We start from the raw sequence: 19009 nt of genomic DNA, 5'->3' as shown, positions 1-19009 counted from the left end.
ATGATGAACAGAGGCTCGGTGCATGCAATACAAGTGGATGCAAACATGGAGAATGCTAAACAAAACATGATGCCCTAATCTAACCATCATAAGCAAGTAAATAAAAGGGAGAAAGACGTGGGTTTGGAAGACATACACATTATTACAACATTGCGCCCTCACACAGGAGGGTCTAAATGAATAAACTAGCTAACTAATTAAAGCTAAGCTAATTAATTAACTATTACAAACCCAAATGAATAATTTAGCTAAACTACTTAACTAATTATTACAAACCGAATAAAATAATTAGTTAACTACTCTAGCTAATTAAATTATTACAAAGCCACTACTTCAAGCACAACTTTAATATTAACATCACTTCACGGATCCCAAGGATCGAGGGAGGGTTCATGCATGGATACGTTTTTACCCGAAGAAGGCCACTGTCCTATTGCCAGATGCCTCTGTTGCACAGTAGAACACTTGCACTATTTTTCAACTCAAATCAGCTCTGTTTCGCCTAAAAAAGCACACTGTTTGGTTTTGCAGAGGTGGCCAATAGTGTCCTGCCAGCCCACTGATGACTGGATTTTCCTGCTGCAACAGAGAGCAAACAGAGCAGGAACAGGCATTCTCAAGGGTTTATTTGCACAACTTACCTCTCCTTATCATTTGAACAGCTCAAAAGAGTAGTAAACTTGGTTCACAAACCATCAATTGATGCAATTCCATTTCATGATGGCTTATGAATCAAAGGGTGCAAGTTCAATGAATGCAACAAAACAAGGCTCTCAAAACCACCTGCCTATCATGAATGATCAAGGGAAGTAGTTGACAATGAATCTTGAGCCGTTTGCATCACTAATGAGTATAAAATGACTCAAGACTCAAGGGTTCAATTAACGTCCGATTGAACCCAAACCAAATTATTATCTTGCCCTTTTTTAGTCACCAATTTTATTACTCCATTTTAGTTCCCTTTTAATTCTTTAATCAAGTAAGTCCAAGAGTGAGTTTAAGTCGTCTAATGGAAAGAAGCATCAAATCAAGTGTTGTTTTGGACATGAGAGAAGTTTCATACTGTTGGTAATGAACCCCCAAAGGGATTAAACCATTAAGCATAAAACCTCAATCTCATGCTTTAAACAAACAACTAGTTTGAACTAACTTTCAAAACAAATGAAAAGCCAAGAAAGGAGGGAGGTTGCTGAGGTGATTAAGAGTGATCAAAAGTATGGAAAGCCATAAATAAACACTATCAATTCAAATAGGATGGTGGCTAGGGCCTAAACCACCAAACCTATGAGGACTATTACACTACAAGCATGCAATACAAAGCTAAAATGCAATGAACACTCAAAAAAATTCCTAAAACAATGCTAAATAAGTCCTAAAACATGCTGGAATTAAGCTAACAAAGGCTAGAATAAAGATGGGAAACACGAGGGTGAAGGCCTTGAAAGCAAGGTGTAAAGAAGGGTGAACCACCCCCCAACCTTTATTGGCCTTAAACCACAAGTTTCAGCCCAAAAATATAGAGTTTATTCAGCCCCAAAACAAAAGAAAAATAGTAAGAAAAAGAGTAAATAAAGCAAGAAGAGAAGCAAAGCTTTATACCTCTCGAAGAGGAGAACTGTCACGCCCCAAAATTCGGACAATTAAATATTAAATTAGGACTAAACCCCAATAACATTTCATCATCCAAATCTTAGGGGTGAAATACAAAAACTAAACGCAAACCAAACCATTCACCATAAATTCATAACTAACCAATACCTCAACATCAAGATAACAATAAATAGTCAAAACAATCTTAAATAAAGTACGGTTACAAACCATGCCAAATTATTCCAATACTAAAGTCCTAAAAAAAATAATAAATACATTAACTAATATCAACCCTAAGCTCAAGAAAACAAAAGAAATCCAAATGCCAAGTCCAACAACTAAAGTAATTCCACGTCACCACCATAGCCTCAACTAATCCTGCAAAGGAAGCTCGGCTGCGCTCAAACAGAACGCACCCGAGTTGCCAAGAGACAAAACGGGTCAGTATACAGGTATACTGGTATGAGTACAAGAATTGATACCCACGTGCCCATCAGACACAAACAACAATATAGTTAATTCTTGTTACGGGACAAGACAAGTAGTTCCAACCGCACTGAGACGAATTGGTAGTTTCCCGAGATACGGTGGCATTTAGTTTCTTGCCCGTACACAACTAAATATAAATTGATTATAAATAAACAAAAGATAATTAAAAATATGGTGGGTCAGCCCTGCATAAAAAGTTAGTAAGACCCACCATCCTGCAAAATAAAGTTAGTATAATATAATCATAAGTAATTTGCTAAAGAAGTATAAAAATGCACCGTTTCCTGCTTAAATAATTCAAATTGACCAAGACTCAAAGAACAAAAGTTGTACAGAATTAAATTTCCAAAAAGACAACGCAAACAAATTTAACAGAAACTAACAGGTTGAGAGACAAACTTGATAGAAAAACCTAGATGGAATTCAATCGAAAAATCTGAAGCTGAAGATGAACAAAAACTTCCCTAAGGTGATTTTTCTTTCGGAAACGTTCAAAACATGAAAAGTGCACAGAATAATGTTTTACTTCAATTTATGAGAAACCAATAAAAATGAGCTCGTTTCGTGGGTTAACACAGCCTATAAAATATGCATTATCAAAATGAATCAAACCGACAATAACCAAGGTCATCCGATTATAAGTTCTAATCGATCTTTTTAAATAAAAGCTACAACACAAAAGTTGTCCAAAATCACGTATGCATGCTTCTGCTCAAATCTCATAATTTATCGAAATCGTTTACTATTTATCAACATGTACAAATCAATACAATTCACACTATATCAATAAACTCATAATTAAATTCTTTGTTCCTTAACTCCACCACTTCGGCTCTCCCCTTCTGGCCTACACATATATCCCATGTGCCTCCTGTATACCTAACACCGCTCCGAAGCCAAACTTGCACGGGGATATCGTCCCGAGTTTGACTCACACTCCCCGGATGGTTAGCATATACGTACGCGCGTAAATCAAAGCACTCGTCTACTCATGAGAACGAGCATCTCATCAACATCATGAGACAAATATAACAATGCCGGGCATAAGGCATTAAACAACTCTCATAATCCTCACTTTTTTATACACTCTTTCTCCCCATCACTCAAATAAAACAACAATCCATGGAGTCATGGTGGAGTATAAGGAATTTATCTATGGGTTTCTAATTTATTTTATTTTCATATAACCATGAGTGCGATTACAACCATAAAATAAATCCATATAAAAACCCGAAACAAGACATACATAACTAATCAAAATAAGAAAAATCAATCCATCATCTACATGCAAATACAAAATCAATCCAACATAAAAATAAATAAAAATAAATAAATAAATAAATAAATAGATTAAAAAAACACGAATTAAACATAAATCAAAGGAAGTGGGTTTTGTACTCACAATATTTTATATAAGATCAAAGAATATCTGGCAAACTAATAGAGCCACCAAAACAAACCCTAATCTTTCCTTTTCTTCCCTCTCCTCTTTCTCTCTCTCTCTCGTTTTTTTGTTTTCTTTCTTCTCTTTTCTTTTGATCTCTCCAACCTAGTTGAATACTTCTATGTTACTATATATATAAGATTAAATATAGATACATTAAATTTATTAATTACAACATTAAATATCCCACTAAATCTCATGTAACCACCCAATTAATAAGTACAACATTCAATTCATTAAATATCACATTAAATTTCATGTAACCACCCAATTAATAATTACAACATTAAATCCATTAAATATCACATTAAATCTCATGTAACCCCCTAATTAATAAAGCCAACAATAAAATAAGATAATCATAACCATAATAATAATAAAATAATGACTTAAGAAAATTAGGGTCGCTACAATATACACACCTCAAAAGAATCTCGTCCCGAGATTCGATAGAAAAGAGTACTAAACAAAAAGTTCTTGGTGCATACGCCGAACTTTCTCTTCTAACTCCCAGGTAATATCGTTCTCATCCTCGCTCCATTACACTTTTACCAAGTTCACTTTCTTGCGCTCCCACTTCTTTACCTCTCGGTCTAGAATAATAATTGGTCACACCACATACGTTAAATCGTCACTAATCTCTAACACTTCCGGTGATACTACTTAGGAAGGGTCTTGCACACACTTCCGCAATAAGGATACGTGGAACACGTTATGACTAATTTGTAAGCCACATTACTAATCCTCTTAGTGATCTCATATGGTTCCATAAATCTAAGTGCCAACTTTTCATTCTTTCTAAACCGCATGATACCATTCATCGGCGAGACCTTCAAAAACACGAAATCTCCAACATCCAACTCAATCCCCTTACGTTTTCTATCAGCGTAACTCTTCTGTCGGCTTTGTGCAGTCTTAATACGTTCCCGAATAATATTTACCTTCTCCGTAGTTTCCCTCACCAACTCTGGTCCTAACAACGGCGCATCTCCTACCTCTATCCAGTAAGCAGGTGATCGACATGGCCTCCCATACAAAGCCTCAAAAGGTGCCATCCTGATGCTGGACTGATAGCTATTATTATAAGCAAACTCCACCAATGGCAAGTGTTCTTCCCAACTACCACCAAGATCGAGGACACAAGCTCTCAACATATCCTCCAGGATCTGATTTACCCGCTCAGTTTGCCCATATGTCTGGGGATGATAAGCCGTGCTCCAGTCTAACCTAGCACCCAAAACATGCTGAAAACTCTCCCAAAACTCTGCCACAAACAATGGATCACGATCTGAAACTATAGAAACGGGTGCGCCATGAAGTCGCACCACCTCCCGAATATACAGCCTAGCTAGTTTATCTGCAGTTCGATGAACACTGATAGGAATAAAATGAACAGACTTGGTGAGTCGATCCACTATCACCCAAATAGATTCATTTCCTCGCTTAGACCGCGGCAATCCATCCACGAAGTCCATAGAGATGTACTCCCATTTCCATGTAGGAATCTCAAGAGGCTGTAAAAGTCCAAATGGTCGTTGGTGTTCTGCCTTAACCTGTTGGCACACAATACATCGAGAAACATACTCTCCTACGTCTTTCTTCATTCCTTCCCACCAAAATGTCCTCTTTAGGTCATGGTACATCTTAGTTCCCCCAGGGTGAATGGTATATCGGGACCTATGGGCATCATCCATAATCTCTTTCCTCAATTCAACAATGTTAGGTACACATAACCTGCCCCTAAATCGCAATCCCCCATCTGAGTCCACAGACCAATCAGTAGAACAATCATCGATCAAATCTACTACAAGGTCATCGAGCTTGCTGACGAGAAACCCATCTAAATTCTGCATCTGACGGACTTTACCCAGAAACGTCGGTTGCACGGTCAAACGACCAATATATGTCTTCTCAGCACACTCTATTGGTTGAACATCATGCGTCGAAATTAACTCTAAGGACTTCCATTCCTGAATCATCACAGAAGCTATACTCCATGTTGTTGACTAAGTGCATCAGCGACTACATTTCCTTTCCCCGGGTGATAAAGGATCTCGAAATCATAACTACTGATGAATTCAACCCACCTCTGTTGCCTCATGTTCAACTCTTTTTGGAGAAAAGAGATATTTGAGGCTCTTGTGATCTGTGTACAACTCAAAGTGCTCCCCAAACAAGTAGTGTCGCCACACTTTCAACGCGAAAACAACCGCTGCCAACTCTAAGTCATGAGTAGGGTACCGTCTCTCATGAGGTTTTAGCTGTCGAGAAGCATAAGATACAACCTTCTAGTGCTGCATCAATACACATCCCAACCCAGTTCCACTCGCATCAGTAAACACTACTAACTTTTCCCCTTGTACCGGTATAGTTAACACTGGTGCTGTAGTCAACCGCTGCTTTAACTCCTGGAAAGCTTTCTCACAATCATCTGTCCATATGAACTTCACATTCTTGCGGGTCAACCTGGTCATGGGTACTGCAATAGTGGAAAACTTCTCTATAAATCTTCTATATTCACCGGCTAGTCCTAAAAAACTTCTCACCTCTGTAGGGTTCGTGGGCTGCTTCCATTCTTTGACCGCAATAACTTTTTCAGGATCTACCACTATCCCCTGATTGGATACAACATGCCCCAAAAATCGAACTTCTTTTTCCCAAAAGTGACACTTACTGAACTTAGCGTATAACTGCTGCTCCCTCAAAGTTTGCAACACGACCTTCAAGTGTTCTCTATGTTCCTCCTCATTCTTAGAATACACCAGGATATCCTCTATAAAGATAATCACAAACTTATCTAGATACGGTTGAAAAATTCTGTTCATCAAGTCCATGAAATAGGCAGGAGCATTGGTCAAACCAAAAGGCATTACAGGAAATTCGTACAACCCATACCGGGTCCGAAAAGCAGTAAGCGGTATACTTTCCTCTGACACACCCATCTGATGGTAACCCGTTCTGAGATCAAACTGAGAGAAAATGGCTGCCCCCTTCAACTGATCAAACAAGTCATCAATTCTAGGTAGCGGATACTTGTTCTTGATAGTCACCTTGTTCAGTTCTCTGTAATCTATGCACATGTGGAGAGTGCCATCTTTCTTGGAGACAAAGATTGCAGGTGCTCCCCACGGGGAGTTACTTGAACGAATGAACCCTTTCTGAAGCATCTTTTCCAGCTACTTCTTCATCTCCACAAGCTCCTTAGGCGCCATTCTGTATGCCGCCTTAGAAATTGGTGCAGTTCCTGGCACTAGGTCAATGCGAAATTCTACTACCCGTCGAGGAGGAGGTCCAGGTATCTCCTGAAATACATCTTCAAACTCACGTACCACATCTACCTCACTAATATCTTGCTTAGGGATTTCTACCGAGCACAAAAAAACTCATCATCACCGACTCTTCTCCATCGCTAGAAGTATGGATAAGCCGTGGCATACCGGGAATATCTATATTTACAGTCCTTCCAGTACAATCTAGAGTCACAAAGTGTTTTCGCAGCCAATCCATACCTAAAATAATTGTAAACCCCTTAAACCCTAAGACAATTAGGTCCGCATACAAGACTCTACCCGTAAACTCTATCTCAAAATCTTTACACATCTCATAAAGAGTACGTGCCCCTCCTAAAGGGGTCTCCACACGAATAGGTCAAGATAAGGAAGTAGACAAACTGTCTAGATATAAAAGAATGAGAGGCACTAATATCAAAAAGTATTCTAATGGGTTCTTGAAAAAGATTAAAGATACCTTCCAGCCATCACCTTCAAGTTAAACACACAAAAAAAAAAAATTTCGTTAATAACGGCTTAGAATAACCTCAATCACCAACCTAAACCAGCTAACCCATGCTTCCACAATCCGAGGATCACCTAAACTCTCACAAGTCTAGGGTAACCTAGAGCTCTGATACCAAACTGTCACGCCCCAAAATTCGGACAATTAAATATTAAATTAGGACTAAACCCCAATAACATTTCATCATCCAAATCTTAGGGGTGAAACACAAAAACTAAACGCAAACCAAACCATTCACCATAAATTCATAACTAACCAATACCTCAACATCAAGATAACAATAAATAGTCAAAACAATCTTAAATAAAGTACGGTTACAAACCATGCCAAATTATTCCAATACTAAAGTCCTAAAAAAAAATAATAAATACATTAACTAATATCAACCCTAAGCTCAAGAAAACAAAAGAAATCCAAATGCCAAGTCCAACAACTAAAGTAATTCCACGTCACCACCATAGCCTCAACTAATCCTGCAAAGGAAGCTCGGCTGCGCTCAAACAGAACGCACCCGAGTTGCCAAGAGACAAAACGGGTCAGTATACAGGTATACTGGTATGAGTACAAGAATTGATACCCACGTGCCCATCAGACACAAACAACAATATAGTTAATTCTTGTTACGGGACAAGACAAGTAGTTCCAACCGCACTGAGACGAATTGGTAGTTTCCCGAGATACGGTGGCATTTAGTTTCTTGCCCGTACACAACTAAATATAAATTGATTATAAATAAACAAAAGATAATTAAAAATATGGTGGGTCAGCCCTGCATAAAAAGTTAGTAAGACCCACCATCCTGCAAAATAAAGTTAGTATAATATAATCATAAGTAATTTGCTAAAGAAGTATAAAAATGCACCGTTTCCTACTTAAATAATTCAAATTGACCAAGACTCAAAGAACAAAAGTTGTACAGAATTAAATTTCCAAAAAGACAACGCAAACAAATTTAACAGAAACTAAACAGGTTGAGAGACAAACTTGATAGAAAAACCTAGATGGAATTCAATCGAAAAATCTGAAGCTGAAGATGAACAAAAACTTCCCTAAGGTGATTTTTCTTTCGGAAACGTTCAAAACATGAAAAGTGCACAGAATAATGTTTTACTTCAATTTACGAGAAACCAATAAAAATGAGCTCGTTTCGTGGGTTAACACAGCCTATAAAATCTGCATTATCAAAATGAATCAAACCGACAATAACCAAGGTCATCCGATTATAAGTTCTAATCGATCTTTTTAAATAAAAGCTACAACACAAAAGTTGTCCAAAATCACGTATGCATGCTTCTGCTCAAATCTCATAATTTATCGAAATCGTTTACTATTTATCAACATGTACAAATCAATACAATTCACACTATATCAATAAACTCATAATTAAATTCTTTGTTCCTTAACTCCACCACTTCGGCTCTCCCCTTCTGGCCTACACATATATCCCATGTGCCTCCTGTATACCTAACACCGCTCCGAAGCCAAACTTGCACGGGGATATCGTCCCGAGTTTGACTCACACTCCCCGGATGGTTAGCATATACGTACGCGCGTAAATCAAAGCACTCGTCTACTCATGAGAACGAGCATCTCATCAACATCATGAGACAAATATAACAATGCCGGGCATAAGGCATTAAACAACTCTCATAATCCTCACTTTTTTATACACTCTTTCTCCCCATCACTCAAATAAAACAACAATCCATGGAGTCATGGTGGAGTATAAGGAATTTATCTATGGGTTTCTAATTTATTTTATTTTCATATAACCATGAGTGCGATTACAACCATAAAATAAATCCATATAAAAACCCGAAACAAGACATACATAACTAATCAAAATAAGAAAAATCAATCCATCATCTACATGCAAATACAAAATCAATCCAACATAAAAATAAATAAAAATAAATAAATAAATAAATAAATAGATTAAAAAAACACGAATTAAACATAAATCAAAGGAAGTGGGTTTTGTACTCACAATATTTTATATAAGATCAAAGAATATCTGGCAAACTAATAGAGCCACCAAAACAAACCCTAATCTTTCCTTTTCTTCCCTCTCCTCTTTCTCTCTCTCTCTCTCGTTTTTTTGTTTTCTTTCTTCTCTTTTCTTTTGATCTCTCCAACCTAGTTGAATACTTCTATGTTACTATACATATAAGATTAAATATAGATACATTAAATTTATTAATTACAACATTAAATATCCCACTAAATCTCATGTAACCACCCAATTAATAAGTACAACATTCAATTCATTAAATATCACATTAAATTTCATGTAACCACCCAATTAATAATTACAACATTAAATCCATTAAATATCACATTAAATCTCATGTAACCCCCTAATTAATAAAGCCAACAATAAAATAAGATAATCATAACCATAATAATAATAAAATAATGACTTAAGAAAATTAGGGTCGCTACAAGAACAAATTCTAGGCAAAAAATCAAGGCAAGCACACCCTCAAGAGCTCAAACTAGGCCCAAAGATACCCCAACTCAAAGATGGTAAGGTTTGGTTAAGAGTGTATAGACAAAAGCTTGCAAAAAGCTAAGAAATTTCAAGAGAGACAGAGAGTTGTAGAGAAAGAGAATTAATTTTGCTCCAATTTTTCTAACCCTCAAAAATGGGAGAGGAGGTCATATATTTATAGAAAAATAGGTCACTCCCTCAGAAACATCCATCCATACATGTGGGAGCATATGCAAGCCTCTGTGCCAACAGCTGGCACAGTTGGCAGAAAATATCTGTAAAAAGCACTTATTGCCAGCAGGCCACACTCTTGGCCGGCAAGGCACAAGGTGGCCGGCAGCCAAAAGGGGTGGCCGACAGCCCACACAAATGAGCCTGTAGGTCCCAAGTTTCTCAGGTTTGAAAGGCTAAGGTTTTGGTGCAAAAACAAGGCACAAGGTTTGTAGCTTTCTAAGGCTCAGTGGTGTGGCATTCCGCTGAGGACTTTCAAGAACTTGACAAGCATATACATTCATGATTGGGTGTGCAAGTGATGATGCCCATGTCGTAAGGGCGATCAGAAATGGGGTGTCTACATACTCCTAAATATGAAGGAGAGACCATGCCTTTGACGATGAACCTCTGTAGAGATTAAGCCATTGAGCATAGGTCACTAGCTCATATTTTGAATAACCATCAACCGGTTGAAAAAACCCTCAAACAAGAAGAAAATAAGAAATGAGGGAGATTGCAACCATGATTGCGAGATTGATTCTTAATTAATCATAGAAAAGTTACCGAAACATGCATAACACAACATAACAAGCTAGATGCGAAGACTTATAATGCAACAAGCTTTGATATTCAAGCATATACTAATTAAATAAATTGCAACAACCCTAAAATAGCCCCTAATACGCTAAAAACAGTGACCAAAAATCATGTTGGAGAGCATAAAAAGGTAGGAAAAAATAAGGCAAAACAAAGTTGGTGAACAAAAAGAAAGGAGAGGTGGCCAACCTCTCCATTTTTTAAGACTTCAAACCATATTTTCTAGCCTTTTCCAAGCTCTGAAAATCAGTTTAAAAGGCAAAGGAGAGAGTGTAAAAACAAGGGCTTGAGCTATGAAATAAGGTGCAAGAGAAAGTGTTAATCTTCTCCACCCTTTGGTAGCTATCCAAACCCAAGTTTAAACATTTGAAATGGATTCAAAACAACACAAAAACACAAGAAGTAGATAGCAAGAGATAGAATAAGAAGTAAAAGAGAAGGTGATAAGCTTATACCTCTCAAAGAAGTAAGCTCTTGTTTGTAACACAAACTTGGTTCAAGCACACTTTCTAGCTTGAATTGTGATGCCCAAGCCTCAACCAAAGTTCTAAGGTTATGATCTAAGGTGATGTATAGTGTATGGATATTGATCAAAAGAGATAGGTTGGCTCAAAGGTGACTTGTATAGGAAGAATGAGCTCTCTCTTGTATGTATATATTCTTTTGAAATTTTTTTCAGCCCTCAAAACAGAGGTATAACCTTATTTTTATAGAATTTTAGCAAAACAAGTCGAAAATATCTTCAAAAAAAGATAGCTGGCGGGCTCTCACCCATCACAGTGTGTATCGCCGTCGAGGCACGGCCGGGCCCAAATAGCCACGACCGACTCCCAATGGGGAACGGCTGGGCCCTAATGTGCTGCCCCACTCCCTTGTTTCAAACTCAGTATAAGGTGGCACAATGGTCAAAAATGAACCTCTGAGGTAAGAATGAGACAAGTAGGAAGGTTTTGGGATTATTTCAGGGCTCGACCTTGGATTCCCTCGCCGAGAACTCAAATTACACAATGCAGTTTTCATTATCGAGTACGCTGGACCAAGCGCCTAAGTCTTACGAGTGGTCAAAAATGAGGTGTCTACATAATGTTACCATATTAATAATTAGAACAAGAGCATAGAATGAACATAAAATTTATATCATGATTAGTAGAGGCCGATCTTTGATCGAGTGAGTGAGGTGCTTAATCTATGACCTTTTCCTTTCTTACCTAAGTTCTCGAACTGAGACACTTTGGTTATGACGGACAAGTGGCCTTTGGCACAAGTCACGGGTTTCCTAAATTTCCTAAAATTATTTAGGTGGCGACTCGGAAATCTGGCAATGCAATCGATTTTTGGCATCTCTGATGATTAATGGATTTTCTAAAATTTGCCAGATTTGGACTCATTCATTTTTCTGTTTCACATTGCACTTATGAAACCAAATTCAGAACCATAGAAGTTTGAACTATAGGGCTATCGTACCTGAGGAGGCTAAACCCCTCCAAAGAGCACGAAAAACCAACCACACCTAGGTTTATATTTTATTTAATTTTTCATTTATGCTTTAAAATATTGTAGATATTAAATTTGTAAAAGCATATTCATTGCCAATCATATGAATTTTATGGGGAAAAAATTCATTTTATGGTGGATATTAAATTGATAAAAACTTATGAATTTATAAAAGTTTCTAAAAGATTTGATTATGAAATTCATATAAGTTATACAAAATATACAAAATTTATAAGTAATAAAATAAAAATATGGATCTCAAATTCTTAAATAGTAATTAATGCCTTAAGGTGTGGTTGGTTAAAAAAAAGGGGTACTTCTTTTAAATTAATTTTTACAAAAAATAAGTTTAAATAATTTACATTTTAAAAGAAAATAGTTTACAATTTATTTTTATTTGTATTATTTATTTTTAATATTATTTTGAAAAGTATTTTTTCGCAATAATGACTATAAAATTTGGTAAATTAGTAACAAATTTTAATAAATTAATCTTCACATGCCATATTTTACTTTCTACAACTCACAAAAGAGTAATAATATGCTTACCACTGGTTTTATATGAATTTTAATGTACTACCTTATGTATCGACATATCATTGATGTAATGTATTTCATCACTAATGTGTATCTTCAATGTATTATTGACACGTAAGTTGATATATTAAAAGTGATATACACAGGTAGTAAGTGTAGCATCACTCCTCACAAAAAAGACTAAATATGAAGGAAAAATAATTATATATAGTGTGTCATTTGTTTCATGTGTTTCAAATTAATTTATAATACAAAAGAGAACACAACTTTTGAGACAAAAAAATGTGACCTAATTAACAAGTAATATTGTTAAGTTGTATTTTATTCATAGTTAAACAGTAAATTTATTCACAACAAGTAATAAGTGGGTTAATGATAAGTAGTAAATATGTTTGTAACAAATAGTAAGTTAGATCTTTTTTTTTTTTTCATTCCTCAATTAACTAAAACAACTTTACCTATTGAAAAAACACTGTAGTTTCCTATCTATTTTTAATCAAAACACGTCTAATAGCTAGGATTTGATCCTATCCAAATACAATGGTGCATATGTTTTTAGGTACCATACATGAAAACTACTTTTAGGTACTATGGATTTTTCCCTGATATACATGGTCCATACAAACCAAAACCCTCTCTCCCTCTCTCTCTCTCGATCTCGCATCTACTGTGAGCATCTCCGCTTCCATTCCGACTGTTAGCACAACCGTCGCTGTCGTTGATTCAACAGTGGTCTGCCACCACAGACAACCTCCCTCTTTCTCACTCTCTCACCGCTTAGCTGCTACCGCTGTCTCCTCCGTCGAAAATGCCGCCTCCCCAACTCTATCAAGCTCAAAAGTCCCACCATCGAGCTCGTACGTTGGCAATGGCGATCACGGCCAACCCTGAGCATAGGCCCAATAGGCCATGCCTTAGAGCCCTCAAAACAGACCCCAAAAAGGGGCCCCTCCTATTATAGTTTAGTGTAATATATTATGTACGTTTTAAGTCCAAAAAAAATTAAAGAAGGCCTAAACGAACTTAAAATAAATTGACCCATTAAAGAATTAAAAGGCCCATTTAAAATTAAAAGGGCCCATTCTCTCTGCCTATCTAATTCTTAACCCTAACTCTTAATTCAATTTTTCCAAAAATTTGAGAAAAGCAGCACAACAGAGCACTAACGAATTTCTCAAGAATTCAAAGCAGAACCACAGCACAGGTAGATCAAAGTTGAAAATGATCAAAAATTACCTTCGATCAACCATGTCACAAGAAAGATTGAATGGATTAGCATTGTTATCTATTGAAAATAATTTTGCAAAATAACTAGATTATGCAAGTATGATTGATTTGCTTTTTGATTTGCTTCTAAAAATGCAAGAAAAGCGAGAATCAAGTGATACTTATCAGTTATAATAATGTAATGCTAAATATTTTTTGTGATTTTGACACATATCTTTTGTTATTTACCTTTATATTTTTTTTTCCGTTGAATGACAAAAAAAAGTTTGAAGGGCCCCAAATGATCTAGTGATACTTATTAGTTGATTATCAGCTTTAGGTCCTGAAAATTTCAAAGCCGAGCCAGATGGCGATCGCTACCACACCGCCACCAACGTTGCTGCCTTCTCGACTCCACCTCTGCCCTTGTCGGCCCCCACTCCTTTATCCGCGCCGGCAATCTGAGTCTTCTCTTATCTTTAGACCTTCAAACCTCTCCAGATCTCAAGATCCATGGAAAGTATACTAATAAAGGTTCGACACAAGCTAGTTGGACACAGAATGCACCTTTGGTTCCTTGTTTGGATGGGTTGCCACTGAATGAAGAAGTTTTAATGAGGGTTGGTAAAACCGTACATCTTAGAGAAAGGTCAAAGTCTACATCGATCTGCTAGATCTACATTGATCTGCTGTCATCTCTAGATCTTCTCTCAAGCATTTCGTCCTTTGAGATCTGCACCATCTCTTTCTCTATAGTTTTGTTTCTCTATCAGTTCTGTTTTGAGATCAAGCATTTTTAATTTTTTTTTCTATCTTTAATTTTTATTTTTATTTTTAGTTGTTATTGATGATGAAACTGATTGTGTTGAACATATAAGGACAAGGTTGTTGAAGAGGTTGATAGCTCTGGTTTGAAGATTTGAATGAAGATCTTGAAATGTGAGTCTGTGAAACTTCCCAAAATTAAGAAAGAGAGAGAGAGAGCGCACGCCACTAATCTTTGAGATTTTTCAGATTTTTTTTTTCCTATATGTTGTTATTTTTAGATTTTTTTTTCTTTATTTGTTGTTGTTGTTGTTGTTGTTGTTGTTGTTGTTGTTGATAATGATGATAAACAAATAAGGTTTGGTATTGCAACAGATTGGGTTGGTTTGACTCAACAAATAGGGTTTGGTTTGGTTTGGCTTGTATTTCAACAAATAGAAAAAATGACAATAAAAAATTAAAAAGATAGAACTTTGACAAAAGATTATAGGGAAAAATTGAACAGATAACAAAATTTGGACAAATAAGGGGACAAAGTTGAACAGATAGCCAAAAATTTGAACAAATAAAAGGAAAAAATTGAACAAATAGTCAAAAAAATTGAACAGATAGTCAAAAAAATTGAACAAATGAAAAAAAAGTCAATATATAAATTAAGGGGTAAAATTGAAAACAAAATGTCCTCTGGGAATTTTTAACAAACTATTTCATAAAGGAAGGACATCTCACCAACAAAAAATATCCACTAAACATAATGCCTTATACCCTCCTTACCTTAGATTTTTCAATAATTATCTCTATTTTTATTTACTTGTTTATTTATTTCTAGTTATATCATTGGACTTTCTAAATTGATGATTATCTAATTTAGCGTAATTATCTTAATATTTATAAAATATGTAACGCCCTCAAAATAATAACATTAAAACCCATCAACTTAGACATGCATTGGTATAAAAGATAAATATTCTTCCATTCATCAGAGTAGTTCTTTACAAAAGTATTACATGTTAACAACAAAAGCAAATGCCCTACGGGCTTACAGCTTTCCAAGTTAACACTTGGTTACAAAAAGAAGAGTGCTAACTCAATACATATTAAGCCCTAGGCTTAAATTTACATGTAATACATCTAAAGAAAGCAAATAACAAAACAGTCTGTATGCCTCTAGCCTCCCAAGCTATGTCCTTGGAGGTGGCATGCTACCTGTACCTGAAAATGATGTCCCATAAAGGGTGAGCCACAGCCCAGTAGAAATATGCTAAACACAGTATGAGCAATAACTAAGACATTAGCAATTGATAAATGTTCAATTTCCATAAATCAATTCATAACCCATTTCCATTTCATGACCACTATGTTCATGTTTCATTTCAGTTTCCATTTCTTATCAATTTTACAATTTACATCAACGGCTCAAAACCTGGCCAACCACTTATATGAGACAGTGACTCATATTAAACGTTTCCCCTTTTTACAATAGATAAACATACTAGTTATATCAACATCTCAACAGATAAGCATACAAGCTGTATCCACATTTCAACAGATATGCATATTAGCTATATCAACACTTCCAAAGATAAGCATATAAGTTGTATCAACACTTCCATAGATAAGCATATAAGCTATATCAACACATTATCTGACAAGCATATGAGCTATATCAGTGGAGTCCATCCCCTATCTTCTCCCAAACAACATCCGGTTTAGAGGTCCATCCCCTATCTTCCCCTAAACCGTGGAGTACATCCCTTATCTCCTCCCACACACACAACGTATATACACAAAGGTCATATACACAATCAATCAATACATAATGTTAATGTATTCTATCAACCATCATACTCTATGACATATCCAATTGATTAGTTTTAGTTTGCCTAATCATCATGCATTGTCTACAACAATTAAAACTACCCTCCACCGGTAGCCCAAGCAATTATTTCTAAACAGATAATAAAAGCTCAAACAGATAAAATATCAATGTTTTCAAAAGTGAGCGATTAATAGATCTAACTCCACTATTCTACCATATAATGAACCAATTTCATCATTTCCAACTCAATTTCATAGAATCACAATTTTCCTAAAATTAGGGTTTTCCACCCAATTTTACAATATTGACCCAATGGTCTAAATATCAACAACCAACAACGATATCATTATTTTGAACCCATAATACACATTTTAGACTCAAAATAACAAAATCCTCTTTTAACATTTTGAAACCCTAAGTCCCAAAATTTACCCAACTTCAACACTTTATCAAAACAACCAAAAATCTATGTCAAAGACCATAAGAGTGAGTAGGAATCCCTACCTCAAAAATCGGAGCTCAAGGAAAGAAGATGAAGAAACTCAACGTGCTCCAAAACTCAGTATTCTCGGATCAAAGTGTAGCCCTCAACAATCAACCCAACTTTTACAAAGGCCGAAGGGAAAGGAAGCACTCTAACTAGATCAAACCCTAGAGAGAAGGGAGTTTCTAGAGAGAGGAACTCTGAAAATGTCTTTTTAGAAAGTAAGAGAGAGAGAGAGAATGTAAAAAGTGAGTTTAAAACGCCCAGCTGCCAACTGATATACGACATTTCCGCTCGAGTGGAGAACACAATGCTCGAGCGTCAAGAACAAAAAACTAGGTACGCTCGAGCGCAAGAAGACCCACTCGAGCGCCAAGATACAAGAATAAAATACATCTGCTCGAGTGCGAAAACCAGTCCGCTTGAGCGTGGATTTCCCCTACCAGAACTTACACCAAAAAGTACTACCCGCTCGAGCACCAGAGTACCTGCTCGAGCGCCACCGCTCGAGCGTGAAAAACATGCTTGCAGAAGTGCAGAGCACCAAAATACTGGGAGCGTGTAATCTCCGCTAGAGCGCAAGAAGACCCGCTCGAGCGGACCTCCTAAAAACTGGGCAACAAATAATTGAAACCAAAGCCTAACCAACCTGTAACAACTCTGCCCAATACATCCTAAAACTCAATCAAGTGGAATTAAAGGATGACAACAAGATAGATACAACTACCAACTTCACGGAACCGAGTCCGGAATACAACAAAACAGTAAAGAGATAACCGGGATCGCTATAAAATACAATATTTTTCAACCTATTAAAAAACAAGGTGTGAATTCAGGACTAATTGGGCCTTTGTTTTGTTCACGTTTCAACTAGTATATATATAATATATAATATAAATATATAAAAACGTGAAAAAACTTTGTTAATTTGTGGCATGCAATGGATCTGGTTGGATTAATTTATAATATCCCAATTTGGTATGCTTCCAACAACACAAATAGCAAATTAGCAATCTTATGTAAGAGCAACTCCAATCACATTCTTTATTTTTTATTAGTTAAAGTACAAAAAAAGTACACTTTTTATTTTACATAATTAATTTAACTATTGTGTGTTCTAACCATACTCTTTATTTTAACTAGTCATTCAAACTAACTTAACTAATTTTCAAAATAAAAAATGCTATATAGCTATCTAATCTCATCTAAAATGCTTCCAGTAAAGTTAAGGTTGGTTTGGGAATTAATTTTTTGTAATATTTTTTTAATTTTTTTTTTTTTTTTTTTTTTGTATGGACTTTCTAGTTTGTGTTTTTTTGTGTGACTATTTTGGCCAATTGACAAACATCCATTAAGACTAAGTTTTGTTCAAAATTTTGAATATAGATTTGAAAAGAAAAATAAAAAATGTTAGTGAAATGTGAATGAAATATAATTATATTTCACATATATTTATTATTTTCTTTTCAAAATTTCTATCAAAATCTATGATTCAAACAAAATTTAAGTGCGACTACTAGGGGGTTATGCGAGTGATCTGATTCTCCATATAAACTTCATGAATCTCTATCTTTTTTTCTTTCCTGAGAAAATTATTGCTTTGAAAATGGGAATGTTTTTGGCCCCTTTTTTTTTTTCTTATTTGCAAAAAGCTTCTCTCGATTTTAGCCTCTCTTGTATGCATAATGCATTTAGCACATGCATTCACACGAGAAAATGGTGATTAGTCACTATAACATATAAGAGTTTTAGAGATTTTTTTTATTTTTGTTATCTTTTTTTCATCACATCACCTCTTTACTTTTCTTCACATCTTTTCATAAAAAGTCAAAAAGTGCACTTATTTAGATCATCCCAAACCACCCCTTTTTTGGTCTCTAAAAGTGAAAATTTTGTTACAAAAAATATTTAGGGACCAATTTCTATCATCATGAGGATAGTTGCTAAAAGGTCATCTCCAAAAGTCAAAAATAAGGCTTTTAGCGATAAAATTTTAAAAATTTCACTAATAAATAGACTTTTAGAACACAATAATTTGATTTCAAAATGATTTATTTTTTAAGACAAAAAATTTGATCCCAAAAG

The sequence above is a fragment of the Camellia sinensis genome, chromosome 1, assembly GCF_055761805.1.
Source record: "Camellia sinensis isolate YWXY chromosome 1, ASM5576180v1, whole genome shotgun sequence".
Classification (NCBI taxonomy): Eukaryota; Viridiplantae; Streptophyta; class Magnoliopsida; order Ericales; family Theaceae; genus Camellia; species Camellia sinensis.
Note: the sequence above shows the minus strand (reverse complement) of the source record.